General features: G+C 40.3%; 1 pseudogene; it reads right to left on the bottom strand.

Moving 5' to 3' along the window:
* Positions 1 to 680: 680 nt before the first annotated feature.
* Positions 681 to 2188, bottom strand: Fus-ps6 (FUS RNA binding protein, pseudogene 6; annotated as a pseudogene).
* Positions 2189 to 7022: the final 4834 nt, after the last annotated feature.

Genomic DNA, 7022 nt, shown 5'->3' with positions numbered 1-7022 from the left:
ACAAATCTTTCACTTGCTTGGTAAGAGTCATATAAGATATTTTATACTATTTGTGGCTATTGTGAAGGGTGTTGTTTCCCTAATTTCTTTCTCAGGCTACAGATTTGTTAGAGCTAATTTTACATCTGGCCCCTTTGCTGAAGTTGTTTATCAGCTGTAGGAGTTCTCTGGTAGAATTTTGGGGTTACTTATGTATACTATCATATTGTCTGCAAATAGTGATACTTTCCAGTTTATAGCCTCATGATCTACTTTTGTTATCTAATTGTTCTAGCTAGAACTTTAAGTACTAAATAAATAGGGAGAGAGCAACAACCTTGTCTTGTCCTTGATTGCTTCTAGTTTCTCTCCATTTACTTTCATTTTGGCTGTTGGTTTGCTGTATATTGCTTTTATTATGTTTACATATGGGCTGTGAATTCTTGATCTCTCCAAGACTTTTTTTTTTAACTAAAATGGTTTTTAATGGGAATCAGAGATATGGTTACGATTATGGTAGTCTGACTGATACACACACACACACACACACACACACACACACACACACCCCGCTGCCGCCCCCCCCCCCACAAATATCCATGAGCAATCCTGAATTGTAAGTTTGCAAAATAACAAGGGTAACACTGGGTACAGGAAGAGCTGTTCCAGAACTTCAGGAGCCAGGCTAATATGGCTTCTCCCTATCTGTGCTCACCCCTGGAGTCCATCTTGCCAAGGCCAAAACCACCTCTGTCCCCACCACCCCGGCCCCCTCTGAAGCCCCCACGGTCCCCTCCTCAGCCCTGGTAGCCGGCCCGATCATATCCTCCTCTGCCCTGTCGGTCATCTTTGTAGTTTCTCCCAACATGAGAGCCTCCTGGTCCCCATCCTGGGCCATCTGGCTTAGGTGCCTTACACTGGTTGCATTCATTTCTCCAAGAGAAGTTCATGTTCTCACATGTAGGATTAGGACACTTCCAGTCCCCAGCTCGTTGCTGTCCTCCACCTCCACCACCTCCACTGGGGAATCCTCCCCGGCCACCACCACTGCTGCCACCTCCTCCATAGCCTCCACAGCCCATGGGTCCTCCTCGCCCTCGGCCTCCACAACCACTTCTACCACCCCGGTTGAAATCAGCACTTTGGGTAGCAAATGAAACTTTAATAGGATTCCCAGAGAATTCTTTACCATCAAACCAGTCGATTGCAGCTTTAGTAGAAGGTGGGTCATCAAATGAGATGTTGCCTCACCCTTCAACTTGCCAGTTTCCCTGTCTGTATACAAATTAATCATAGGCTGTCCAGTTTTCTTGTTTGTCTTAATAATTCCAATCTGCTTGAAGTAATCTGCCACAGACTCAATTGTAACATTTCGCCTAGGCCTTGCACGAAGATGGTATTGTTGTCTGAATTATCCTGTTTATAATCATGACGAGATCCTTGATCCCGAGGATGACCAAATTTATTGAAGCCACCATGGTCACTTTCGCCCGTGTTGCCTCTGCCTCCTCAGCCACCTCCACAGCCTCTGGGTTCATAGCCACCACTGCTTCAGTTGTAACCACCTCCACCGCCCTTGCCACGACCCCCACGATCCTATAGGCCTCCCCCGTAGCCACCACCCACCGCCGCCACCACTCTGGTCCTGATTGCCATAACCACCCCCGCCACTGCCACCGCCACTCATAGAGGACTGATGTTGGCCATAGTTGCCTCCACCACCTCCACTGCTGCTGTTGTACTGGTTCTGTTCTCCATAACCCTGAGGTGGGTTATAGGAGCTTTGTTGCTATCCACCATAGGCAGACTGTTGACCATAGCTTCCATTTTGGGGCTGCCCATAGCTGCTGCTCTGAGAACTCCATCATAACTTCCTGAGGTGCTGCTAGGAGCTGGCTGTTGGCCATAGCCGGGGTAGGAGGACTGCTGCCCATAAGAAGGCTGGGAACTTTGGCTGCTGCCATAGCCACCAGGGGAACCCTATCCCTGGAGAGCTGACTGAGTTCCATAGCTGTTTTGGGTCTGTCCATAAGAAGAACCATAGCTGCTCTGGCCGTATCTTGAAGTATCAGCGGTTTGGCCATAACCACTTAACTCTGCTGGTCATAGGGCTGATTGCTCTGTTGGGAATAGCCCTGCCCAGGCTGGGTAGGATAGGTCCCATAGCTTTGAGTTGCTTGTTGGATATAGTCGTTTGAAGCCATGTCCACGCACGTGCACAAGCAACAGGATTCCAGACGACTGTGAAGGGACACCACGAGGACTGATCTCCAAGACTTTTTAACATGAAAGAGTGTTATATTTTGTAGAAGGCTTTTTCAGCATCTAATGAGATGATCATGTGACTTATTTTCTTGAGTTTGTTTATATAGTGTATTACATTGATGGGTTTTTATATATTGAACCTTCCCTGAATTCCTGGGATGAAACCTACTTCATCATGGTAAATGATGGTTTTGATGTGTTCTTGGATTCAGTGTGCAAGAATTTTATGGAGTATTTTTGCACCGATATTAATAAGCGAGATCAGCCTGAAGTTTCTTTTCTTTGTTGGGTCTTTCTGTGATTTAGGGATCAGAGTAACTGTGACTTTACAGAATGAGTTAGTTTTCCTACTGTATCTATTTTGTGGAAATGGTTTGAGGAGTATTGGTATTAGCTCTTCTTTGAAACTCTGGAAGAATTCTGCACTAAAACCGTCTGAGATTTTTTTAGGTTGGGAGGTCTTTAATGACTATTTCTATTACCTTAGGAGATAAGAGAAATGGTTTGCCTGCTCTTGATTTAACTTTGGTATGTGTTATCTGTCTAGGAAATCATGCATTTCACCTCAATTTTCCAGTTTTGTATAGGTTTCTGTAGTAGGTTCTGATGACGTTTTGAATTTCTTCAGTTTCTGTTGTTATGTCTCCCTTTTCATTCCTGATTTTGTTAATTTGGATACTGTCTCTGTGCCCCTTTGGCTAAGGGTTTGTCTCTCTTCTTGATTTTCTCAAAGAACCAGCTTTTGGTTTTGTTGATTTTTTGCATCTTTCTCTGTTTCTACTTGGTTGATTTCAGCCCTGAGTTTGATTGTTTCCTGCCATCTACTTTTCTTGGGTATGTTTACTTCTTTCTGTTCTATAGCTTTCAGGTGTGCTATTAAGTTGCTTGTAGGAAGTCTCTCCATTTTCTTTATGAAGACCCTTAGTGCTATGAATTTTCCTTTTCACACTGCTTTCATTGTGTCCCATCAGATTGGGTATGTTGTGTCTTCACTCTCATTGAATTTTATATAGTCTTTGATTTCTTTCTTTATTTCTTCCTTGATCACTGAGCTGATAATTGTTCAGTTTCCATGGGCACATGGGGTTTCTGTTGTTTTTGTTGTTATTGAAGTCCAGCCTTAGTTTGTGGTGGTCTGATAGAATGAATGGGATTATTTCAATATTTTTGTATCTGTTGAATCTTGTTTTGTGTATGGTCAATTTTGGAGAAGGTTCTATGAGGTGTGGAGAAGAAAGTATATTCTTTTTTGGGGGGTAAAATGTTCTGTAGTAATCTGTTAAATCTATTTGGTTGATAACTTCTGTTAGTTTCATTGAGACTCTGTTTAGTTTCTATTTCAATATCCTGTCCATTGGTGAGAGTAGGTTGTTGAAGCCTCCCACTTTTTTTTTTTTTTTGGCTCTTTTTTTCGGAGCTGGGGACCGAACCCAGGGCCTTGCGCTTCCTAGGTAAGCGCTCTACCACTGAGCTAAATCCCCAGCCCCTGAAGCCTCCCACTTTTAATGTGTGAGATTCAATGTGTGTTTTGAGATTTAGTAAAGTTTCTTTTAAGAATGTAGGTGCCCTTGCATTTGGGGCATAGATGCTCAGAATTGCAACTTTCTCTTTCTGAATTTTTTCTTTGATGAATATGAAGTGTCCTTCCCCATCTCATTTGATAACTTTTGTTTGAAAGTCTATTTAATCAGATATTAGAAAGGCAACTCAAGCTTGTTTGTTGAAACCATTTGCTTTGAAATTGTTTTCCAGTCTTTTACTCTGAAGTAGTAGCTGTCTTTGTCACTGAGGTGTGTTTCCTGTATGCAGCAAAATGCTGGGTCCTGTTTATGTATCCAGTCTGTTAGTCTATGTCTTTTTATTGGGGAATTGAGTCCATTGATGTTGAGAGATATTAAAGACATGATTGTTAGTTCCTGTTATTTTTATTGCTGGAGGTGGTATTATTTATGTGTGAAGCTTTTCTTTTGGGTTAGTTGTGAAATGTTTAATTTCTTGTGTTTTCTTGAGTGTAGTTACCTCCTTGTGTTGGAGATTTCCTTCCAGTATCCTCTGTAGGACTGGATTAGTAGAAAGATATTATTTAAATTTGGTTTTGTCATGGAATATCTTATTTTGTTTTTTAATCTATGGTGATTAAGGTTTTTTGGGGGGAGGGAGTATAGTATTCAGGGCTGGCATTTGTTTTCTCTTAGGTTCTGGAAGACATCCAGGATCTTCAGACTTTTAGAGTCTTTGCTGAGGAATCTATGTGTAATTCTCATAGGTTTGTGTTTGTATGTTGCTTGGCTTTTTTTCCCTTACAGCTTTTAATATTCTTTCTTTGTTCAGTGCATTTAGTGTTTTGATTATTTTGTGATGAAAGGAATTTATTTTCTGATCCAATCTATTTGGTGTTCTGTAGGCTTCTTGTACATTTATAGTCATCTCTTTCTTTTGGTTAGGGAAGTTTTCCTCTGTGATTTTGTTGAAGATGTTTTCTGGTTCCTTGAGCTGGGATTCTTCACCCTCTTCTATTCCTATTATTCTTAGGTTTGACCTTTGCATTGTGTCCTGAATTTCCTGGGTATTTTGGGTTAGGAAGTTTTTACACTTTGTATTTTCTTTGACCAATGTGTCAGTATTGCTTATGGTATCTTCTACACCTGAGATTCTCTCTTCTATCTCTAGTATTCTGTTGGTGATGCTTGTGACTGCAGCTCTTTATCTGTTTCCTAACTTGTCCATTTCCAGGGTTGTCTCCATTTGTGTTTTCTTTATTGTTTCTATTCCCATTTTTAGTTCTTGGACCTTGTTTAATTCCTTCACCCGCTTGATTACATTTTCCTGTATTCCTTTAAGGGATATATTTTTTCTTTAAGTGCTTCTGCCTGTTTGACTGTGTTTTCCTGTATTTCTTTGAGTTATTTATATTCTGCTTAGAGGCCTCTATCATCTTCACAAGATTGGGTTTTAGGTCATTATCTTGCTTTTCAGGCATGTTAGGGTATCAAGAGCTTGCTGTGGTGGGAGAACTGGGTTCTGATGGTGCCAAATTTCATTGGGTTCTGTTTATTTTCATTACTTTTAATCATGTGGAGGTGTGAGTGTTCATTTGTGGGTATGTACATGTGAATGCAGTTGTCCAAAGAGGTTAGAGGCTAGAGGCATTGAATTCCTTGGAGCTAGAGTTACAGGTTGTTGTGAGCCACCTAACACATGTTCAAGGAACTGAATTTAGGTCCTTTGTAAAAGCAGCAAGTGCTCTTAATAGTTGAGTCATCTCTCCTGCTCCTAATCTATGTTTTTAAATAGAAAGACCTGATTATGATTTTTTCCCTTTAGTTTTTAAATTTGTGCTTCTCACTGAATATTTGTTTTGGAATGAAATACGTGATTGACAATCATTGTTCCTGACACTTAGTGTTACTTCTCTGTTGCCTTCCAATCTCTACTGCTGGTTTTGTGAACTCAGTTATCAATCCAGTTGTCTTCGTAATATTCATTTAATCCACTTTTATGCATTAAGTATAATTTTCAGTTTATTCAACAAGCTTCTTGAAGCTTCGATTTCAAGGATATACTCTATTTTGAAAAAAAAAACCTCAGTTTTTTTTATTCCTGCACCCCCACACTATTATTTTTTTTTAAAATTGCCTCTCCCTATCCTTTTCTTTCTCTTCCATAAGCTCTCATTTAAAGAATGTTGAACTTCTTAGTTGGTTTTCCAAGATTTTAACTTTTTTAAAAAATGATTTGTTAGTTTCCTCATTTTTTTTTAACTGTTGATTTCATTTCTCCAAGCATCTTAGGACTCCAGGTTACCAATCGCCTACCTTGTATAGTGTCTTAACTCCTCAGCATTATAAACAGGCTACTCTTGCTTTTTCTTTAGATTATCTCACAGTGGCCGCCATCCTGCAACTCTGGTTTTTCTGCAGGCCTGTTGCTTCTCCATGGTTGGCCTGTTCCCCATGAGATTGACACAATTTTGGAGTAGATTTATAACCTGTTTTTGTTGATTTGTCAGGAGGAAACTTGCTCCTTGAAGCCTAGGGTATAGAAGAATTCTCTAGATGAATTATTTATTTCCTTATACCATGTTATGCATATGTACTGCTGCTCTGGGAGAGAGTTTTTTGCTACCTTTTCAGCTCAGAGGTCTTCAGACCACAGAGGTACATGCAATTAAGATTAGTGGTCTGCTAAATAAAATTACACCATGTGTATGCACCACACAGTATCATTTGGTGATGAACAGCTTGGCTGGTAATGGGATCCATGTGCCCTGAAATCAGAAGAGGATCAATCAGTCAGGAGAGAATGGGGACTGGCAGAAGGGAGAATACAGAAGGAGGACTAATGGGAACACAATTATAAAAACGCCACAACGAAACACATCCCTTTGTATAGGAATCTAAACTATGGACTTGAGAAAACATTGCTAGTCATTTAGATTCTTCCCTTTGAACTTTCCCAGAGTCAGAAGCAATACTCTCCTTTTCTTAGTGTAGACAGATTTCTAGAATTTTGAAACTGACATCATATGCCACAAAAGAAGCATATATTAGTATATATAGAAAGACTAGAAATACTTTATAATAAAGGCAAATATGACCTGTATCCTACCCCAGGCTGACAACCACTTTGATACCTTGATATTGGATATTTTTTATTCATATTTCAAAGGTTATTCCCTTTCCTGGTTTCCCCTCTATAAGCCCACCCTTCCTCTTTCTTCTATAAGGGTATTCCCCCTCCCCAACTATCTCCCTTTCCCACCTCCCTACCTTGAAATT

Source organism: Rattus norvegicus, chromosome 9, assembly GCF_021556685.1.
Source record: "Rattus norvegicus strain SHRSP/BbbUtx chromosome 9, alternate assembly SHRSP_T2T, whole genome shotgun sequence".
Classification (NCBI taxonomy): Eukaryota; Metazoa; Chordata; class Mammalia; order Rodentia; family Muridae; genus Rattus; species Rattus norvegicus.
The sequence above is the reverse complement of the archived record's forward strand: the minus strand, read 5'-3'. Positions and strand labels throughout refer to the sequence as shown.